At 47.8% G+C, this 20,973-nt stretch overlaps 1 protein-coding gene across 1 annotated transcript in view; it reads left to right on the top strand.

Annotated features, from left to right (window-relative positions):
* The window catches only part of FAM227A (family with sequence similarity 227 member A), a 263,367-nt gene that overhangs the window by 171,580 nt on the left and 70,814 nt on the right, over positions 1-20,973 (top strand). The gene's annotated exons all lie outside the window — the stretch shown is intronic.

Genomic DNA, 20,973 nt, shown 5'->3' with positions numbered 1-20,973 from the left:
CCCAGTGGTCACTAACCCCCTCCCACAAAAAAAAACAACTTTAAAAACTTTTTTTCCCAGCCTGTATGCCAGCCTCAAATGTCATACCCAGCTCCATCACAGCAGTATGCAGGTCCCTGGAGCAGTTGTTAGTGGGTGCAGTGGACTTCAGGCAGGCGGAACCAGGCCCATTCCCCCCCTACCTGTTACACATGCTGGTTAATGCTGAGCCCTCCAAAAAAAACCCAAAACCCACTCTACCCACATGTAGGTGCCCCCCTTCACCCCTTAGGGCTATGGTAATGGTGTAGACTTGTGGGCAGTGGGTTTTGGGGGGCTCAGCACACAAGGGAAGGGTGCTATGCACCTGGGAGCTCTTTTACTGTTTTTTGTTAATTTGTAAAAGTGCCCCCTAGGGTGCCCGGTTGGTGTCCTGGCATGTGAGGGGGACCAGTGCACTACGAATCCTGGCCCCTCCCACAACCCAATGTCTTGGATTTGTTCATTTTTGAGCTGGGCGCCTTCTTTTTCCATTATCGCTGAAAAACAAAACTGCCCAGCTGAAATCCGCACAAATCCGATGCATTTGGCTGGCACAAACCGTTTTATCGGAAAAAAGATGGACGACCATTTTTTTCGAAAATACGGTTTGCCCCGCCCTTTCACGTACCTGTTCTCGGAGATAGACGCCCATGGAGATTGTCGTTCGCGTTCAATTATGCCCCTCCTCAGCACCTAAAAAATCAGACCTGGTGCCTAAGTTTTGTACCCCCAAAATATATTCTTTTTGTCCCTGCCTGCAGTCCCTCTCTTCCCCGCCCAGGACCAGCCAGCATCTCTCTCCCTATTCCCACCTGCTGACCACCTCCCGCCCCTGGAGAGAGAAGGATATGTTGGACCTGTTTGGTGGGGGGGGGGGGGGGAAGAAGGACGTTGAGATGTGCTGGACCCTGGGGGTGGAAGTTGAAGAGAAGATGGAGATGTGCTCCTCTTCCTGGCAGGTCCAGCAGTAGAGGGGAGAGAGAGAGAGAGACCAGATTGAGGGGGAGGGGAGCAGGGGAGAGAGAGGGAAAAATACTGGACCCAAGGTGTGGGGGGAAGTGAAGAGAGAGGGGAGGGACAGGGCACAGACAAAAGATTTTTGGAATGAATAGAGAGAGGGACACAGGGCAAAGCTGGAAAAATGGTGGTAAGAATAGGGACAGGGACACAGGAGAGATGCTGGACGGGACAGATAGAGACACAGAGAAAAGATGAATGACAGACATGGAGAGAGAAGAAATGTCAAATAGTCAGGAGAACCTGAAAAGGCAGGAAAAACAGAAAAGCAGAAGAGACATGCACCAAATTGAATGGAAAAATAAAATACTTGTACTACAGAGGTAGAATTTTTTTTTATTTTGAACTTATCAGTTGGACCATGTCTTCTTTGTGCATCTCTGATATCTTGCATTTCCGTTTCTGTTTCTCTAGTATTGCTGTGTATGTAGAATCTGACTCCTTGAGGTTTCCAGTTCATTTTTTTTTTCCTTCAGTCTCTGTTACTAGTCTGTGATTCCTTGTTTCATATTTATTGAGGGTCTGTCTGTGTTTTGCACATGTGAGCAAGGTGCAGTATTCTTCTAGCATATCGTCTCTGTGTAGAGATTTGTAGCCTGTTCTCTTTTTCACTAGATGGTATATTGATATTTTAGGCATGGTGTGTATTTATGCTGCTGCTTTTTCACAGCTAAGGTTGTTTCTTTTTCAGTCCTGGGAGTTTGTGCTGTTATGGTACAGTAAGATTCTGAGTGCGTTTTTGCATGAGTTTGTGCTTAAAGATTTGCAGTGGAAGGATTGTGTTGATCATACTGGGGTGACTTCAAAACTTTAATTTTAGTTCGTTATAACATCAGACGGGGTTTGTAAAATAATCATAGAATGGACATAAATGTGCCATTTTTTCTTCTGACATGGCAATCCTAGTGTGGACAGTTGATTGTAGAGGAGCAGGGTGAGGGAAGGATGCAACAGTAGGTATAGCAAGGAACTTGGGGCGGGACATAGGAGGGGCATGAAGAGGGGTAGGTGTCTAGTTTTTCTCTGTCAAAGTTGGCAACCCTGCCCACTACAATTCCCTGGCAGGCACTGAATAGAAGCAGAAGAAAAGAAGAGTGGCTCTGCATCAGGCCACAGTCTCCTGTGTACTTCCTTGTCCCTTGGGAGGGGAAACACTTCAGCCCAATGGACTGAAAATAAGAGAGACAATTAGGCTTAGATACAGGCGCAACCAGTAAAAATCTTTATTGGTATCTCACTAAGCCAATACATAGTAATTGTTCTCTCTGGAGCAAGTTGCCATACAGCAAAGCCAGACGCAAACACTGAATAACAAAGACTGCTCAGCTAACACTTTCCCAGCCATCACATATATACTGTTGTAAGTTTTGTTTCTCCTAAATCATGTGATTTCTCCCAAACTAAAAATCAGAAACTAGCCTGTGCCATATATGGATGTTCCTGTATCATATCAGTCTCTCCTGATGTGTGTGCACATGCACACTCTGTGGCCATTGGCTAATTAGTTATCAGTTGTTACGATTGGGGTCAGAACCCCTCTCTAACTTACCTCTTTCCTGGGGGTCAGCTTTTTAGCTGGCTTCTGTTTCTTTTGTCTGGCCTGTCTGAGCTGGCTCTGTCTCTCTGTGCTGGCAGCTTCCAGCAGCATGGCCCAAATTGTTTCACTATACTGCACCTGTGTGTGTTGCCTGAGTTGCTCTACCTCTCTTTGGGTGTACTGGCTTCAAGTGTTTCACGGTGCTGCATTGGTGTGGGTTGGGCCTCTCTGGGTTTCAGTGTGCTCTCTGGGCCAGTGTGCTGTTGCCTGGGGCTAGGGAGTGTGACATCATCAGGGAGGGCCTTGATAAGGAAGTGGTGTTGTTTCCTTCAGGGCCTTTGCAACAGTGGTGTTTGCTTTAGGTAAGGTGGTGCAGTGTGCACTTCTGACTTTGTGTCTAGTTTCTCTGCTTGCTTTTGCTAAGGGCCAGGTTAGTGTGAGTGCAGTGTGCACTGGTGACTGTGTGTTTAGCTTTCCTGCTTTTCCCTTTTGGTTCCCCTGCTGTTCCCTCTTGGTTTTGGAAGCATTGCTGTGTGTAGGGCTTTGGAAGCTCTGTTGTTGATAGAAGTACTTCAGGGTTTGGTGTTGTTAGGAACACTGCAGAGTTTGCTGTTAGAAGTACTTCTGGTGTTTGTGCTATTGGGAGCATTGCAGTCTTTGCTGTTGGTGTTTGGTGATTTAGAATCATTTTTGGCTTATGTGTTAGCTTCCCTGCTTTTTCCTTGTGGCTGCCCTGTCTTCCCTTTTAGTGCTAGGAGCTCTTCTGGTTGCTTGCCAGAGTAGTGCTTAGGAAGCACCTTGTTAGTTTTGTATCTAGTTTGCTAGAGCAGTGCTTAGGTAGCTTGTTAGTTTTGTGTTTAGCTTGTTAGTGTAGAGCTCTGCTTGTAGCTTGGTGCTTAGTAGCACCTGTGTTAGCTTTGTGTTTAGTTCCCTGCTCTGTTAGTTTAGGGCTTAGGAAGTCCCTTTCTTGAACATGGCTTAGGAGCTCATGTTTAGTATAGGGCTTAGGAAGTCCTTTTGTCAGTTTACTGTTAGGAACACTCCTGCTGGTTTAGGGCTTGGGAGCACGTAGATCAGTTTAGGTTTAGGAGTACTTCTGTTTCTAGTCCTGGTCCCTGTGTCGTCCAGTAAGTCCTGCCGGCTACTGGAACCCAGGAGCTCAACTCCTGGGGGGCTTAGTAGCTAAGTGCAGGTGAAGCTGTGTGGACCACTCCGGTGTGCTCCAGTCCGGTGTTCCAGCCCTGTGTCCTCCAGTCCGGGGGATTCCAGTCCAGTGTTCCAGTCCAGGGGGGGGGGGGGGGGGGTTTCCAGTCCTGTGTCCTCCAGTCCGGGGAATTATAGTCCAGTGTTCCAGTCCATGTGTTCTGGCTCGCTGGGCGGTGCCTGTAGTCCCTGCCAGTGTCGGTGGGTTTTGCCTGCTGCTGTTGCTCCTCGTCAGCAGCCCAAGGGCTCACGTTTGCTCCAGAGCCCAGCCCCGCGGGCTCTGAACCTGAGAACCTGACATCAGTACAGCTTGCAAACTAAAACAATCCCCCTGTGTCCTCTCTCCAAGACTGAAACATTCTGGACATCTTAGGCTCACTGTATCCTTAGTCTCTCTCACCACCTTCCAAGGTTATATCCACCTTATGTGAAAGGCCTGCTCAGCTCCAGCCAAATATGCATCCTTGAAGTGTCATTCCTCAGTTCCTGAGAAAGCACTGTATGTTACAAAGATGCTAACTTATTAGGCTAACTTGTGAGAACCAGACAAAGCCATGTGAAGGCTTTTGTCATATAACAGGCCTAGCATAGGAAGGAATATACACTCCTTTTCTGCCACTTGGTACAGAATGTAAAATTTGAACCACATGATACAAACCTTGCATTTAGTGTAAAAGAGGCAGAGGAGGAGGATATAGCATGATGCATAGCTACTCTTCTTTCCTCCTCCTTCTGATTCTTATTGGGCCAGTGCTGGGAGATGGGGTAGAGGGAGTGAGAGGTGTAGGGCCTCAGATGGTGAAGGTGAGCCACCCAGATACCTGATTGCTGATTAGGGAGTGGGGTCATTTATTTGTGCGAGAACAGGTATTGTAGAGAAAGGAGAGAGATCCACTCAGGCTAGCCTGAATAGCTAATGTTTATATGGGACATGCAGGTCATGAACCATAAAATAACTTTACAACAGTAACTGAGAATTATGAGCAAAGCTAGGCCTCTGTGAACAGGCTATGAACAGGTTAAGAGTCACTGAGAAGCTAAATAATAAGAATTACACAGAATGTGAATCTCATGTCAGCTTGCCCTTCTGTGTCACGTCTGTGGCCATGACAACCCTCAGACTTACCCTGTTTCTGGGAGTCAGTGGCTGTGCTGTCTTCTGCTTGTCTCTGTGTCTGTCTCTGTCTTAGTTTCTCTCTGGCTCTGTGTGCTGATTGCCCTACTGAACCTCACCTGTGTGGGCTATGCCTCTTCCAAGATGGCTGCCGCCGACTCCTCTATGCCAGTATCCAAGATTGCTCCCGCTGGGCTGACTGCTCTGTGTGTCAAGCCTCTGTTTGGATGCAAGGTGATTGCTGCAGCTGTGCCTCTGGTGTGGAAGGGCTTTATTAATCACTTAGAGACTACAGCCCTTGGCCTTTGCATTTCATCTAAGGGCCCTGGTGTATAGAGTGCTCTGTACACTGTTCCAGTGTTTGCTCTGTGTGAGTTTCTATGTTGACTAGCTAGCTTAGGCACCGTTTGGCTTGTTAGCCTGTGTATAGCTTTGTTAGTTCCCTGTGTTTATTCCTAGTGTTAGACTAGCCAGCTTAGGCACCGTGTGGCTTGTTAGCCTGTGTATAGCTTTGCTAGTTCTCTGTGTTTGTTCTTAGTGTTAGACTAGCCAGCTTAGGCACCGTGTGGCTTGTTAGCCTGTGTATAGCTTTGCTAGTTCTCTGTGTTGTTCCTAGTGTTAGACTAGCCAGCTTAGGCACCGTGTGGCTTGTTAGCCTGTGTATAGCTTTGCTAGTTCTCTGTGTTTGTTCCTAGTGTTGACTAGCCAGCTTAGGCACCACTTGGCTTGTTAGCCTGTGTATAGCTTTGCTAGTGCTCTGTGTTTGTTTCCAGTGTATGACTGGTTAGCTTGGGCACAGCTTTGGTTGTTAGCTGGTGTATAGCTGTACTAGTCTCCTGAGTTTACTTCTTGTGTAGGACTGGTTTGCCTGGGCATAGCTTTCCTATTAGCTTGGGTACAGTTTACTAGTCATTGTGTTTAAACCTGCCTTCTGCCAGAACCCGGACATTCCCTGCCTGCCTGCCTTGCCTTCGCCAAGGTGCCAGGGGGCACTCCTGGATCCTCATTCCTGCTGTTCCTGCTTGCAAGTTCCAGTTCCGGTTTTTTCCTGTAAGCCCTGCCGGCCCGCCCCAACCTGAGGGCTCAACCCTCGGGGAAAGGTGGTCATGCATAGGTGAAGCCTAGGTCCAGTGTGTTCCAGTCCAGCGGGTTCCGGTCCCGTGGGTTCCGCCCCAGTGTGTTCCAGTCCAGCGGGTTTCACTCCTGTATGTTCCAGTCCAGTGGGGCCACTTCAGTGTGTTCCAGTCCAGCGGGCCCCACTCCAGTGCGCACCCGTCCGGTGCGTTCCAGTTCTGAGTATTCCTGTGTAGAACTCCAGTCCGGGGTTCCGATCCAGTTTTGTCTCATCTCTACCTTGGAGGTGATCTTGCCTGCCACTGCCGCTCCACGGTAGTGGCCCACGGACTCACAAACCCAGTGCTCCCGGGGAAGAAGCCTGACAGTATGCCAAGGTCCTCGAGCACGCGACATTCTGTTGGAGAGACAGGCAGATATGGAGTCATAACAGAGATATGTGTGGCAGGAGAATACTGTGCATGAATGTAGTAATATAAGGGGGAATTTGCTGCTGACCATGAAAGCAGATAATGAAGAGACACAACTTTGGTTTTTGGGAAGATGGTTTTTGCAAAGTAGGATAACCTTACTGACCTTACTTATGATAAGCAAATATGTTATGAAGAACTTTGCTTCTGTAAGATAGAATTTACTAGAATATGCTGGAATATGTTAGAATATGCTGACTTTGTACTTCCAATACTAGCCTATGAGAGAAAAGGGTATAAAAGGAGAATCATGGACAGAGGCAATCAGAGAGCTAATGTCAGAGGTCACGTTTGTGTCCCGGTTGCTGTCTCATATGAGAATTAATTATGTTACGTATTCTAATTGTAGTCCTGATTGGTAAGTGTAATAAACAATTACTGATTATTCTCATATTACTATAGCCTGCTCTGTCTCTCCACCTGGTGGCGTTAGGACCATAATCCCTGGAGTGCTGGAATTCCAGGTTACAGGTAACTAGTACCTTTATACCTGGGAGAGGGCAGAAAGATAAACACTATGTTTACCACAATCATGTGCCATCACTGACAAGAGGAATGACTCTGTGGATGCAGACAGTGGGGAGGGGTTAAAACTGTAGTTCCTGAGGGCAGGTGGGCAATGGATAAAGACTAAGCCTGCAGCTTTAGGGGGTAGGTGAGTGGGTGCACAACTCTATCCATCCTTAGTAGCTGCAGCTTTGACTCCTCTCCCATTGCCCCACCAACCATAGCCTAAAGCCTTTCTCCACTACCAGATAGGCTGTAGGTGGATGGGCAAAGGGGAGAGCATAAGAACATAAGAATAGCCATACTGGGTCAGACCAATGGTCCATCTAGCTCAGAATCAGTGGTCACTCCAGGTCACAAGTACCTGGCAGAAACCCAATTGCCTCCTAACTGCTCCTTCACTGCTACTGTGTTAAATAACTTGCTGTGCATCATCTTGAGTACATTATGAATGTGCAATACATAAATGTGCATAAAATGATTAAAAATTCCAGTCATTCCAAGTCTAGCACCTCGATTTTTGGACTGGCTCCTAGATCCTAAGAAACTTTGTTCAGCCCCGCTATACGGCAAAACAATGTTGGCAACCTTCAGCTCTGGAGTCACCACTCATTTGGCTGCATGAATCCTGTTTGCTGGTGGAGCAATCAGAGTTGCTCATCTGTAATGGGAGTTCTGTATAGAAAGCAGGATCATGCAGCCACAAAATTCTGCCTACTGTCTCCTCACCTCACCTAAGTACATAAGAATTTCTATACTGGGAAAGACCAAAGGTCCATCCAGCTCAGTATCCTTTTTCCAACAGTGCCTAATCCAGGTCATAAGTACCTGGCACGATCCCAAAAGAGTAAAACAGATTTAATGCTGCTTATCCCAGGGATAAGCAGCACATTTTTCCAAGTCAGTATTAATAATGGTTATGAACTTTATTCTAGGCACTTGTCCAAACCTTTTTTAAACCCTGCTAAGCAAACTGCTTGAACCACATTCTCTAGCAATTAATTCCAGAGTTTAATTACATGTTGAGTGATGAAATATTTTCTCCAGTTTGTTTTCTGTTTATTAGTTAGTAGCTTCATTGTGTGCCCCCTAGTCCTTTTAGTTTTGGAAAGCGTAAACAAGTGATTCTTGTCTACCTGTTCCACTCCACTCAGTATTTTGAAGCCCTCTATCATATCTCCCTTCAGCAGTTGAAGTGCATGCCAGCTCTGTTATGGACTGAAGGCCAGAGAGAGCTAAACCAGCACAGGAAACCCTGTGCGTTTCCAGGGAAATCACATGGATTTTTCTGGGCTATGGAGATCAGATCTCTCAGAGATTGTCTGATGACATCACCAAGTGTGGCATCATCATTCTATAGTCTATGGAGAGCCCCTATCACTAATAAGCAACTCCACTAAACAGCATTTACGGCACAGGCGTGGGGGTGGGGGCGCTTGGAGATTGGTCATGCCTCCAAACAGATTTTCAAAATAAAATGGCACCTATGCGCCATAGTTAAGCCTCCCCAGTCCCTGAAGGAACTGCGAGCGTAGATTTCCTTCCCTGACCTTCCCCTCACTTATTGGTTTGTGCCGCTGCCTGCCTCCCTGACTTGGCTGCGAAGTAAGTAACAAAAGAAAGCCACACGTGGGGTCACAGCTCTGTGTGCTACTGCCGGTTTCCCTCCTTCGCCCTCCCCGAAACAGGAAGATACATCATGGGAGAGTGGAGGAGGGAAACCGGTAGCGGCGCACATAGAGCTATGACCCTACGTTAGGCTTTCTTTTGTTACTTTGCAGCCATGTCGGGGAGGCAGGCAGCAGCACGAACCAATAAGTGAGAAGCAGGTCAGGGAAGGGAAGCTAAGCTCACGGTTGTTCCAGGCCTCTGCAGACTTGAGGAAGAGATGTCAGTGAGTGACCAGGAGAGACGGAAAGAGAGAGAAAGAGAGCAAGAGAGATAGGGCCAATGGAAGGGTGAGGGGAACAGAGAACAGAGATGGGATGATGCATGATGAACAGGAAAAAAAAGAGACTGAAGCATTGGGGGAAAGACAGACAAAAGAGAGGAGGAGAGAAAGACAGGTTAAAACTGGATGCTGAGGGATGAGAGACAAAAGGGCAATGTGAATGAAGAGAGAGAGAGAGAGATGATGTTGGATGGTGAGGGGTGAAAGAGACAGTGGGATGATGTTGGATGGCTGGGGGGGGGGGGTGGAATCCTGCATGGCAGATGGAGAGAGAGAGAGAGTGAGTCTAGGATGGGGCCAGGGGCCAATGGTGGGGTGAGGAGAAGAGAGATGGGATGCTGCTGCATGATGAACCGGAAAAAGAGAGAGAGACAGGAGTATTGGGGACAGATAGGCAAAGCTGGATAGAGGGGAGGAGGAGAAAAAGAGTAAAGCTGGGTGCTGGGAGATGAGACAGAAGAGCGATGTGATGGGGAAGAGCGAGAGATGATGGATGGTGAAGGGGTGAAAGGGAATGATGTTGGATGGGGGCATGAGAGAGACAGCAGAGATCCTGGATGACTGAGAGAGGGGGGGTCCTGCATGGCAGATGGAGGGAGAGAGAGAGAGGAGATAAACTAAAAGGCAGCAATTCTGAAACCTGGTGCCATTAGGCAACCTACTAAAAACATTGGGAGCCAAATCATTTTATGGTTATGACTATGCAAGGAAGGGGATGGGTCTCTAAAGGAGTTGAGTGAGGGTGGAAATGGGGTTAAGAAAGACAGTAGGACATAGGGAAAGAGATGGAAGTATGGCCTGGAGACAAGGAGAAGGAAGGAGAGACAGGTGATGAGAGAATGAGAGGCAGTGGTGGGCACATGAGGGCTAAGAGGGTGCGTACAGGGGATGGGAATGAGAGAGTAAAGAAGTGGGGGAAAGATGGGGGAAGTAGGATACTGAGGAAGGAGAGATACAGAGGGGCAAAGAAAGTGCTGGAGAGAAAATGAGGAAGATGGGAAAAGCCAGTTGGTAGATGAGACAAATCTATGAAAAGGAGACTAAGGACTAGAAGGTGAGAGAATGAGAGTAAAATCAATGGGTGGATATAAATGCAAAGAAGAGAAAAGTAGGGGGAATAAAACAAAATGAAAGATCAGTGCCAGACAGAAAGGTAGAAGACAAGAGAGAGAAGAAATTGAAAGGTCAACCTGGAAAAGAATTTGGGAGACGACTGGCTCCTGGAAAAGAGATGGAGACCAGCTTAATTAGAAAATTTAAATTCCGGAGGAAGTGACATCATCGGAGAAGATGGCCGCATGAGAGTCGTGCTCCGATGGTCCCACAGAGTTTTTAGCAAAAATCCCCCTGACTCGTAGCGACCCGCTCTGAGAAAAGCAAAAAATAAATAGCCCTGAAACGGGAGGAAAGAGCGAGTAGGGATGCAGAAGCGCAGAGAGTCGGTAAATCTCTCCCAATTCGCATTCACAAGTGGCGCGCCACAAAAGCAGATGGCGGCTCCGGGAGAAGAAACCCTCGACACGCAGGAGCTAGCAGGAGAGCAATCAGAAGGCGAAATGTTCCAGTCACAAGAGCAGGTGGAGCGTGACGGGGGAGGCTTCCCAGAACTGCGCTCGTGGCTGCAAGAGATCCGCTCAGACTCAGTTGGTACGTACAGACCTGGCGGCCCTGGGCGCGGACCTGCGGGGTGAGATAGCGGAAATAGGACACAGAATGGAGAAAGCGGAGGGCAGACTGGATGACCACGCAGAGGCGATGGGGGCCATGGACAGGCAAATTACAGATATTTGCATTGGACAGCAGCGGGTAGCCGATCAGCTCGAAGATCTAGAAAATCGGAGCAGGCGCTGCAACTTAAACGCCCACCTACCAAGATGCAGAGTCAGTAGTACAACAGGTGGTCAGTACACTGCTCTCCAGCACAGAGTCACCAGTTATGACGGAAAAGGTGATTTTGGAAAGATCACACCGGGAGCTGGGACTGAGCAGAAACAATCTCCCAAAAGATATCATTGCATGCTTCCAGGACTTTAAATTGAAAGAAAGAGTATTAAAAGCAGCGCAACAATCAGAGGGCTTTAAATGGGACTCATACAATGTGGAAATATATCAAGATCTGGCGGCAGCTACCCTGAAAAGGCGGGCTGAGCTGAAACCAGTGACTGTTAAACTACAAGAGATGGGACTGAGATACTGTTGGAGACACCCATTCATGCTGGTTTTCTATAAAGATGGGAAACAGCAGGTCAAGACGATCGTGGAAGCTCGTGCGATTATCCCAGAGGGAGAGGCAACGCCAACCCCATCAAACTCCGAAAGTCAACGGATGGCCAGAGGTTTGCACCCCCACCCGAAGTGGCAAAGAGCAGGACGCAAAAGGCTGGAAAGTCAGCAGTCGGCGAGCTGACTACCATGAAACAGTTGAAGTTCCTGGTGGCAGGCCAGTATGTGAACTGATGGTAGCAAGGACTGTTATGAGACTTTGCACTATAACAGTAACTGGGAAGGGAAGTTGCAGTGGGGAGGAGAAGGAGGATGGCCAGATGTTGGGGGTGATGGGCCATGGGAGGGCAGAAAGAGATGTCAACAAAGTGGGTGAAATAAGTTAATGAGGGGGAACTATGAAAGAAGCTAATCAGCGGGGGACAGAAGCCTCCCTTCCTCTCTCGAAGCACCAATTCAAATATGGAAGAGGTGCAATGGATTAAGGGGATGGGACAGGGAATGAAGGGAGGGAGGGGAAGAGTATGGGTGAACAGGAGAGTACCAATACTCAGTAGGAGGGGAAGGAGGGGGGTAGGGGGAAAGGGTTAGGGCGGGGACCTTCTCAGCAGGTGGTAAAGGTGGAGAGGGCAGGGACAATATAAAATGTTAAGATGGAATATAAATGTGTGATAAATGTAAGGAGCCTTAACACCCCACAAAAACGTAAACAGATGTTTGGTGAAATGGTCCACTTAAAGGCAGATGTAATATTCCTCCAAGAAACGCACCTGAAACGGAGCCATGAACACTTGGTGAGGCATAGATGTTACCCAATAATTCACTGTGCCTCTAGCATGGATGGCAAAAAAGAGGAGTGCTTATAGCACTATCAAAATTCTGCCATGGATTATACATTACACAGTGAAGGGTACAGCGGGGAGATATGTATTGTTGGTAGTTTCTGTACAGGGTAAGTACTATGATATGTGTGTATGCACCTAATGAGGGGCAGAAACTGTTTTTGGGAGAGATGGAAGAGGTCATACAAAAACATGCGAAAGGCCAATTGCTGGTAGGGGGTGGCTTAAATCTCACGATAGATCCCCGAGTAGACAACTCTGGCGGCACAGTAGACTATGCCAAAAGGGATAGGGCAGCCTTAAAGGCATGGATGGCAAGATGGGGATTAGTAGATCTATGGAGAGAACGACATGGGACTGAAAGAGATTATACATACTATGCTCCGAAGTATAACTCATATTCAAGGATCGACTATTGGCTGGGCAATGGAGAGGTAAGGGGAAAGGTTGGAGAGGTGAATATAGAACCCTGTAGCTGGTCAGATCACTCTCTGGTGACCATGATTTTGAAGATGGGTGGAGGGGACAAAAAACGTAGGCCTTTGCGATTAAATGAAGCGCTGTTATTAGACCCGCAGAATATAGCACAGATAGAGCAATACATAGAAGAAAACATTAAGCTCAATGATACAGAGGAGGTACAGCCCACAAGCTTATGGGAAGGGTTGAAGGCGGTCCTGAGAGGTCAATTAATAGTGCTGCAGGCACACCTCAATAGACAGAGGGCAGGGCGGGAGTCTACACATAGGAAAACACTGGAAAGGCTGGAGAGAGAACATAAAGCAAACCCGGCAGATGGCAAAAAGGGGCAAGAAATACACCAGATTCGGACACAACTTAATGAAATACAACTGGCAGATATTGCAATACAGCTGCAACAAGTGCAGCAGGAGCATTTTGAATTTGGAAATAGAGCCAGCAGGCTTTTAGCACATAAGCTCAAGAAACGAGCACAGTGTAACTGGATTCCCAATATTATTAATAAATTTGGGCAGTCAATCACCCAAACAGAAGAAATACATGAAGTATTTAGTGATTTTTATAAGCAGTTATATCAATCACAGCAGGCTATATCACAGAGGGAAATGGAACATTATGTGCAGGAGGTGGATCTGCCCGGGCTATCAGAGGGGGAGCAGGAGAAGCTATCTAGGGCCATAACTCTTGAAGAGATTACAGAAACAATTGCAGATCTCCCCAATAATAAAGCACCGGGATTAGATGGGTTCCCTGCACGATTCTATAAATTATATAATAAATGGCTAGCACCGGTGCTGCTGAAGGTCATTACCTCCTTTGATAAACTGCAAGAATTGCCACATTTGTGGAGAGTGGTGGAGATGACGTTGCTCCTGAAACCAGGCAAAGATGCTTCACAATGTGGCTCGTATAGGCCAATATCGCTTTTAAATGTTGATTATAAGATCTTTACTAAAATATTGGCACGAAGGCTCCAGGGGGTGTTGCCAAGGTTGATACACGAAGACCAGGCAGGATTTATCGCAGGCAGACAGACATTTGATAATATTAGAAGCTTGATACATGTGACCCAATATTCTGCAGAGGACTCCACCCCAGTAATATTGCTTTCAGTGGATACAGAAAAAACATTTGACCGAGTGGAGTGGCCGTTCCTCTTTGCAGTACTGAAACAGCTAGGCATGGGAGGTAGATTCCTGTATTGACTTCCGTTGCTATATACTAATCCAATGGCAACGTTAAAGATAAATGGCACTCACGCCAAACCGTTAAAGCTTGGTCGGGGAACGAGACAGGGATGTGCGAAGTCACCCCTGCTCTTTGCGCTATCGATCAAACCATTAGCCAAGAAGATCAGAGAAAATGAGAATATATCTTTGCTGATGATATTCTATTGACCTTAGCAAATCCTAAACACTCACTGCCACGTGTAATGCAGCTAGTAACACAATATGGCTCTATGTTGGGATTTAAAATTAATGCTTCTAAATCAGAGATACTTAACCTACTACTACTACTACTACTACTACTATTTAGCATTTCTATAGCGCTACAAGGCATACACAGCGCTGCACAAACATAGAAGAAAGACAGTCCCTGCTCAAAGAGCTTACAATCTAATAGACAAAAAATAAATAAAGTAAGCAAATCAAATCAATTAATGTGAACGGGAAGGAAGAGAGGAGGGTAGGTGGAGGCGAGTGGTTACAAATGGTTACGAGTCAAAAGCAATGTTAAAGAGGTGGGCTTTCAGTCTAGATTTAAAGGTGGCCAAGGATGGGGCAAGACGTAGGGCCTCTGGAAGTGCAGCGAGACAGAAGGCGCGAAGTCTGGAGTTGGCAGTAGTGGAGAAGGGAACAGATAAGAAGGATTTATCCATGGAGCGGAGTGCACGGGAAGGGGTGTAGGGAAGGACGATTGTGGAGAGATACTGGGGAGCAGCAGAGTGAGTACATTTATAGGTTAGTAGAAGAAGTTTGAACAGGATGCGAAAACGGATAGGGAGCCAGTGAAGGGTCTTGAGGAGAGGGGTAGTATGAGTAAAGCGACCCTGGCGGAAGACGAGACGGGCAGCAGAGTTTTGAACCGACTGGAGAGGGGAGAGGTGACTAAGTGGGAGGCCAGCAAGAAGCAGATTGCAGTAGTCTAAACGAGAGGTGACAAGGGTGTGGATGAGGGTTTTGGTAGAGTGCTCGGAAAGAAAGGGGCGGATTTTACGGATGTTGTAAAGAAAGAAACGACAGGTCTTGGCAATCTGCTGGATATGAGCAGAGAAGGAGAGAGAAGAGTCAAAGATGACCCTAAGGTTTCGAGCTGAGGAGACAGGGAGAATGAGAGAGCCATCAACAGAAATAGAAAACGGGGGGAGTGGGGAGGTGGGTTTGGGGGGAAAAATGAGAAGCTCGGTTTTGGTCATATTTAATTTCAGGTGGCGTTGAGACATCCAGACAGCAATGTCAGACAAGCATGCTGAAACTTTGGTTTGGATGCAAGGTGAGATATCAGGGGTAGAAAGGTAGATTTGGGAGTCATCAGCATAGAGATGATAGGAAAAGCCATGGGATGAGATTAATGAATCAAGGGAAGAAGTGTAGATAGAAAAGAGGAGGGGACCAAGAACAGAACCCTGAGGTACGCCGACAGGCAGAGGGATAGAAGTAGAAGAGGATCCACCAGAGTGAACACTAAAGGTGCGGAGGGAGAGGTAGGAAGAGAACCAGGAAAGGACAGAGCCCTGGAATCCAAGTGAGGACAGGGTATCGAGAAGTATGCTGTGATCGACAGTGTCAAAAGCAGCGGAAAGATCAAGAAAAATGAGGATGGAATATTGACCTCTGGATTTAGCCAGTAATAGGTCATTGGAGACTTTAGTAAGCGCAGTTTCGGTTGAGTGGAGAGGGCGAAAACCAGATTGTAGTGGGTCAAGAATAGCATGTGAGGAGAGAAAATCAAGGCAGCGGCGGTGAACAGCACGCTCAAGTAATTTGGAGAGAAAAGGAAGGAGGGAGATGGGTCGGTAATTAGAGGGACAAGTAGGGTCGAGTGAAGGCTTCTTAAGGAGAGGTGTGACCACAGCATGTTTAAAGGCAGCAGGGACAGTCGCAGTGGAAAGTGAGAGGTTGAGAATGTGACAGATAAAAGGACTAAGAGCAGGAGAGATGGCATTAAGAAGGTGGGTGGGAATGGGATCAGAGGAACAGGTGGTACATTTTGAGGAAGAAAGGAGAAGTGTAGTTTCCTCAATAGTAACTTCAGGAAAGGAGGAAAGGGAATGAGGGGAAGGAGAGAGAGGGGAACGGACTAGTGGAGGGAGAGGTGGTGAAGTAGAGAAAGCAAGGTTTATCTTTTGAACCTTGTTGTGAAAGAATTCAGCAAGGGTCTGAGGAGATAATGAAGGGGGAGTTGGGGGAGGGGGCACCTTGAGGAGAGAGTTCAATGTGGTGAAGAGAAGTCGAGGATTAGAGCCAAGAGAGTTGGTCAGTTGGATATAATAATCCTGTTTGGCACGTAAAAGAGCAGATTGGAAGGCGGTCAGCATGAACTTAAAGTGTAAGAAATCAGCAAGGGCCCGAGATTTCCGCCAGAGGCGTTCGGTGGAGCGGGTACAGGAACGTAGGTAGCGGATATTAGAAGTCAGCCAAGGTTGGGGTTTTGTACGCCTTACAGGGCGGGTCATCAAAGGTGCAAGAGTGTCTAAGGCAGAGGATAGAGTATTGTTGTAAGAAGAAACAGCCTCGTTGACAGACGTGGATGGTGCCACAGTAGAGAGGAGGTTTGAAACATGGGAGGATAGAGATGAAGGGTCAATATCGTGAAGATTCCTAGATAAATTAGATAAGATAGGACGGGACTGGGCGGGAGGAGATTTAAGTGTGAAAGTTATAAGATGGTGATCAGAGGAGGGAAGATCAGAGGCAAGGAAACTAGAGGGTGAACAGTTGGAGGAGAAGATGAGATCAAGACAGTGACCATTTTGATGAGTGGGGAAGGTGGAGCATAGTTGGAGATTAAAGGAGGACGTTAAAGCGAGTAACTTGGAAATATAAGAGTTGGAAGGATCATTAGCAGGAATATTAAAGTCACCAAGGATGATAGAGGGGGAGGAAGGATCATGGAAGAAGGCAAGCCAGGCGTCAAAGTCACTGAGAAAGGATGAAAGGGACTTATCAGGGAGACGATAAATGACCGCTATTTGAAGAGGCAGAGGAGAGAAAAGGTGGATAGAATGGACTTCAAAGGAGGAAAAACAGTGAGATTGAGGTGGAAGAAGGGGTTGAAATCTGGAGGAGGGAGAGTGAAGTAGTCCAACACCGCCCCCACGGCCAGCAGGGCGAGGAGTATGTGAGAATAGATAACCGCCATGGCACAGGGCTGCGACTGAAGCAGAGTCATCAGGGCAGAGCCAGGTTTCTGTTATGGCGAGCAGATGGAGGTGACGTGAGATAAAGAGGTCCTGGATATAGGCGAGTTTGTTACAGATAGAGCGGGCATTCCATAGGGCACAAGAGAAGGGCAGAGAAGAGGAGGGGAGTAGAGAAATAGAGATGAGGATAGAGAGGTCGCGGTGAGATCTGTAGAGTTGGGATAATAGTTGCCTCACAGTGCCCCCGCATGAGGCCCAACAGATGAAAGAGATGTATCCATTTAAATGGGCGCCCAAATCTATCAGATACTTGGGAGTGATGATTACCCCGAAAATAGAACATCTGTTTCAGGCTAACTACCCTGAGAAGGTAAAAGAACTTTTTGCAGAACTGGATAGGTGGGAGGGTCTAATGATATCATGAATAGGAAGAATACACGCTATAAAAATGATGCTATTGCCCAAGCTCCTGTACTTGTTCCTGGCTTTACCAACACCAATCCCACGGGCCTTCTTCCAACAATTAAATCGAAAAATGTTTGCGTACATATGGAATAAGAGGCCACCTAGAGTACGCAGGATGATGATGTTCCAAACACCCATGAAAGGAGGGATGGGAGTCCCCAATTTCAATCTCTACTACCAGGCAGCTCAATTAAGGGTAATGACAGATTGGGACCCAGGGGTCACCAAGAAATGGCTACACTGGGAAAGAGCATGGATGGGAACACGCTTTTTTGGGATATATTATGGAAGTCAGAGAAAGAGGTGCTAACCGCTATATGTCGAACACTGGTGGGCATTAGCCATTCGCTTCAAACTTGGCTACAAATACGTAAAAAGGTATTCCCAGAAAGACGATATTTCTTACAAATGGCGATAATAGGAGCTCCGAGATTCCCACTAGGTGAGACGGAAAAAACTTACCAACAATGGGCGTATAAAGGACTGTATCAGCTGGGTCAGGTATGGGTTAATGGGAAAATAAAAGACTTCGGGGAACTACAGGAGGAATATGGAATAGAGGATAGAGAGTTAGTATATTACCAATGCTTGAGGAATTATATCTACCGAAGGGCGAGGGAGGAATTAGAGCTAGCAGAAACGAGACTGGAAAGGGTGATGAGAGGAGGTGGGGGAAGAGGCAGTATAAAGCCTTGTTGTTCCTCTCAACACCACAGGACTTTTATACATATAGATGGGAGGGGGCTCTTCAGACGAAATATCCATCGGAATGGTGGGCGGGTAGCTATAGATACTTGTTGAAGCCCTCCATCGCTCAGTCATCGATCGAAAATGGTTACGAGATACTATACTGGTGGTACTATACACAAGACAGACTGCAAAGGATATATCCGCACGTCTCAGCAGATTGCTGGAGGGAATGTGGAGGGCGAGGAACATTCATGCATATCTGGTGGGAATGCCCAAAAGTACAGGCATACTGGGTCAAGGTAATCGAGGTGGTGAAAAAGGTGGTACAGGTGGAATATCCCCGCCAGGCTGACATTTGCTTGCTGCACTCGAGGCCTCCGAGAAGCCGGAAGCATGGCCACAAGCTGGCGATCCAATTCTGGGTGGCGGCGAAGAGAAAATTAGGTTCTTACCTTGGTAATTTTCTTTCCTTTAGTCATAGCAGATGAATCCATTACGAATGGGTTGTGTCCATCTACCAGCAGGGGGAGATAGCACTGAAAACCATAGTGTCTCTTGGCCAGCTAGCTCCATCTGCCTCTCAGTATTTGAAGCTTCCAAAGCAGTGTTACACCGCAAAGTAGAATAACATGAACTTTCCTCACAGCGAACGAACGCCCCAGAACAGGAGCAGTAACTCAAAGGAGGGACGAACTCAATCTCCTGTAACAGAACAGAAATCCTGAAGACTGTTTTCCAACTTCTACCAATGAGGGAACATATCTACAGGAAAAACTGAACATAAAAGTAACATAAATCACATAATGAACCACTGAGGGAGGGCTCATGGATTCATCTGCTATGACTAAAGGAAAGAAAATTACCAAGGTAAGAACCTAATTTTCCCTTCCTTGTCATCAAGCAGATGAATCCATTACGATGGGATATATCAAGCAGATGAATCCATTACGATGGGATATATCAAAGCAATCCCTAGATAGGGCAAGAACAAGCCACACCACGCGCCAGCACTTGTGCTCCAAAATGCGCATCCCTCCTGGCAGCCACATCCAGCCTGTAATGTCGGGCAAATAAGAGCTTAGAAGCCCATGTCGCTGCACTGCATTTCTCTTGAAGAGAGAGTGCTCCAGTTTCAGCCCAAGAAGAGGAAATCGCTCTTGTGGAATGTGCCTTAAAGGCTTCAGGCAGAAGCCGGCCAGACAGCAAATATGCTGAAAAAATAGCTTCTTTGAGCCAATGAGCCAGAGTAGCTTTAGACGCTGGAGACCCGCTGCGAGGACCTGACAACAAAACAAAAAGGTGATCAAAGGTCCTGAAAGCATTTGACATGCGCAGATATTGCAACAGAGCCCTTCGCACATCTAGAAGGTGCAATTGCCCAAAAGATTCTGGAAACTCCTCTCTAGAAAAAGAGGGCAGGAAAATAGGCTGGTTTAGGTGAAACGCTGAAATCACCTTAGGCAGGAAGGAAGGCACAGTACGTACCATAACTCCGGACTCTGAGAATTGCAGAAATGAGTCTCGACAGGACAGCGCCTGGAGCTCAGACACCCGTCTCGCTGATGTAATGGCCACCAAAAAGACCCTCTTTAGGGTCACATTCTTCTCAGAAGCTCGCCTAAGCAGCTCGAAGGGCAAACACTGAAGGGCCTTTAAAACTAACCCCAGGTTCCAGGCTGGACACGGAGCCCACACGGGAGGACGGAGCCGAAGCACTCCTCTAAGAAACCGTGCCACATCCGGATAAGCAGCCAGGGAGAGGCCAGCCACCTTCCCCCCCAAAACATGCTAAGGCTGCCACTTGAACACGCAGGGAATTATAGGCCAAGCCTTTTTGTAAACCATCCTGCAAAAAGTCAAGTACCGGCGAGACAGAAGCCTGCATGGGTGTAATTGCTTTAGCAGCACACCAAGCCTCAAACTGGCGCCAAATCCGAGCATAGGCAACGGAAGTGGAACGCTTGCGGGCCTGTAGGAGAGTGGAAATGACTTTACTGGAATAACCCTTGTCTCTCAATTGCGCCCTCTCAATAGCCATGCCGTAAGACCAAAGCGGCAGGCGTCCTCCATGGTTACCGGCCCCTGTGACAACAGGTTCGGTACCAGAGGCAAAGGAAGGGAAGCCTCCACCAGCATCCGCCGGAGGTCCGCATACCACGGCCGCCTGGGCCAATCCGGGGCAATGAGAACCACCTCTCCTTGATGTAGCCAAATCCGCAGGAGTTCTTGCCCTATCAAGGGCCACGGAGGGAACACATACAGGAGGCCCTGAGGCCAGGGTTGAGCCAAGGCATCCAACCCCGCCGAGCGAGGATCTCTCCGTCTGCTGTAAAAGTACGGGACTTTGGCATTTGCGCTTGACACCATAAGATCCGCTACGGGCATCCCCCATTTGGCACAGATCTGAAGGAACACTTCGTCTGCCAGTTCCCACTCCGCTGGGTCGATTTGATGCCTGCTCAGATAATCGGCTTGCACGTTGCTCTGACCTGCAATGTGAGCTGCTGACAGAAACTGCAGATGTAGCTCGGCCCAGTGGTAAATCTGTGTGGCCTGCGTGGCCAGTGCTCTGCACTGAGTGCCACCTTGTCGATTTATGTAGGCCACTGCTGTCGTATTGTCCGACAGAACTCTGACAGCCAGTCCTTCCAGGGTCAAATGAAAGGCCAGAAGCGCCTGGAATATCGCTTTCAACTCCAAGCGATTGATGGACCACTCCGACTCCTCAGGTGTCCAGAGACCCTGGGCATGCTTTCCCTGGCAATGTGCTCCCCAGCCCAGCAGGCTGGCATCTGTTACCACCAGGCACCAATCGACCAATCGGAAAATGCTAGCGGCATTCCTCGCCGCAGCATGCTGTCTGATAGCCATCACTCCGTACTGAGCCGGGCCGCAGGGAGCCACGTGAGTCTGCGCTGGTAATCCTGAGATATTGGAGACCATCGTTGAAGCAGGGAACACTGCAGAGGTCTCAGGTGCGCTCTCACCCATGGCATCACTTCAAAGGTGGCTGTCA

Source organism: Microcaecilia unicolor, chromosome 1 (assembly GCF_901765095.1).
Source record: "Microcaecilia unicolor chromosome 1, aMicUni1.1, whole genome shotgun sequence".
NCBI classification, from domain to species: Eukaryota; Metazoa; Chordata; class Amphibia; order Gymnophiona; family Siphonopidae; genus Microcaecilia; species Microcaecilia unicolor.
This window is presented reverse-complemented; position numbering and strand designations above follow the sequence as displayed.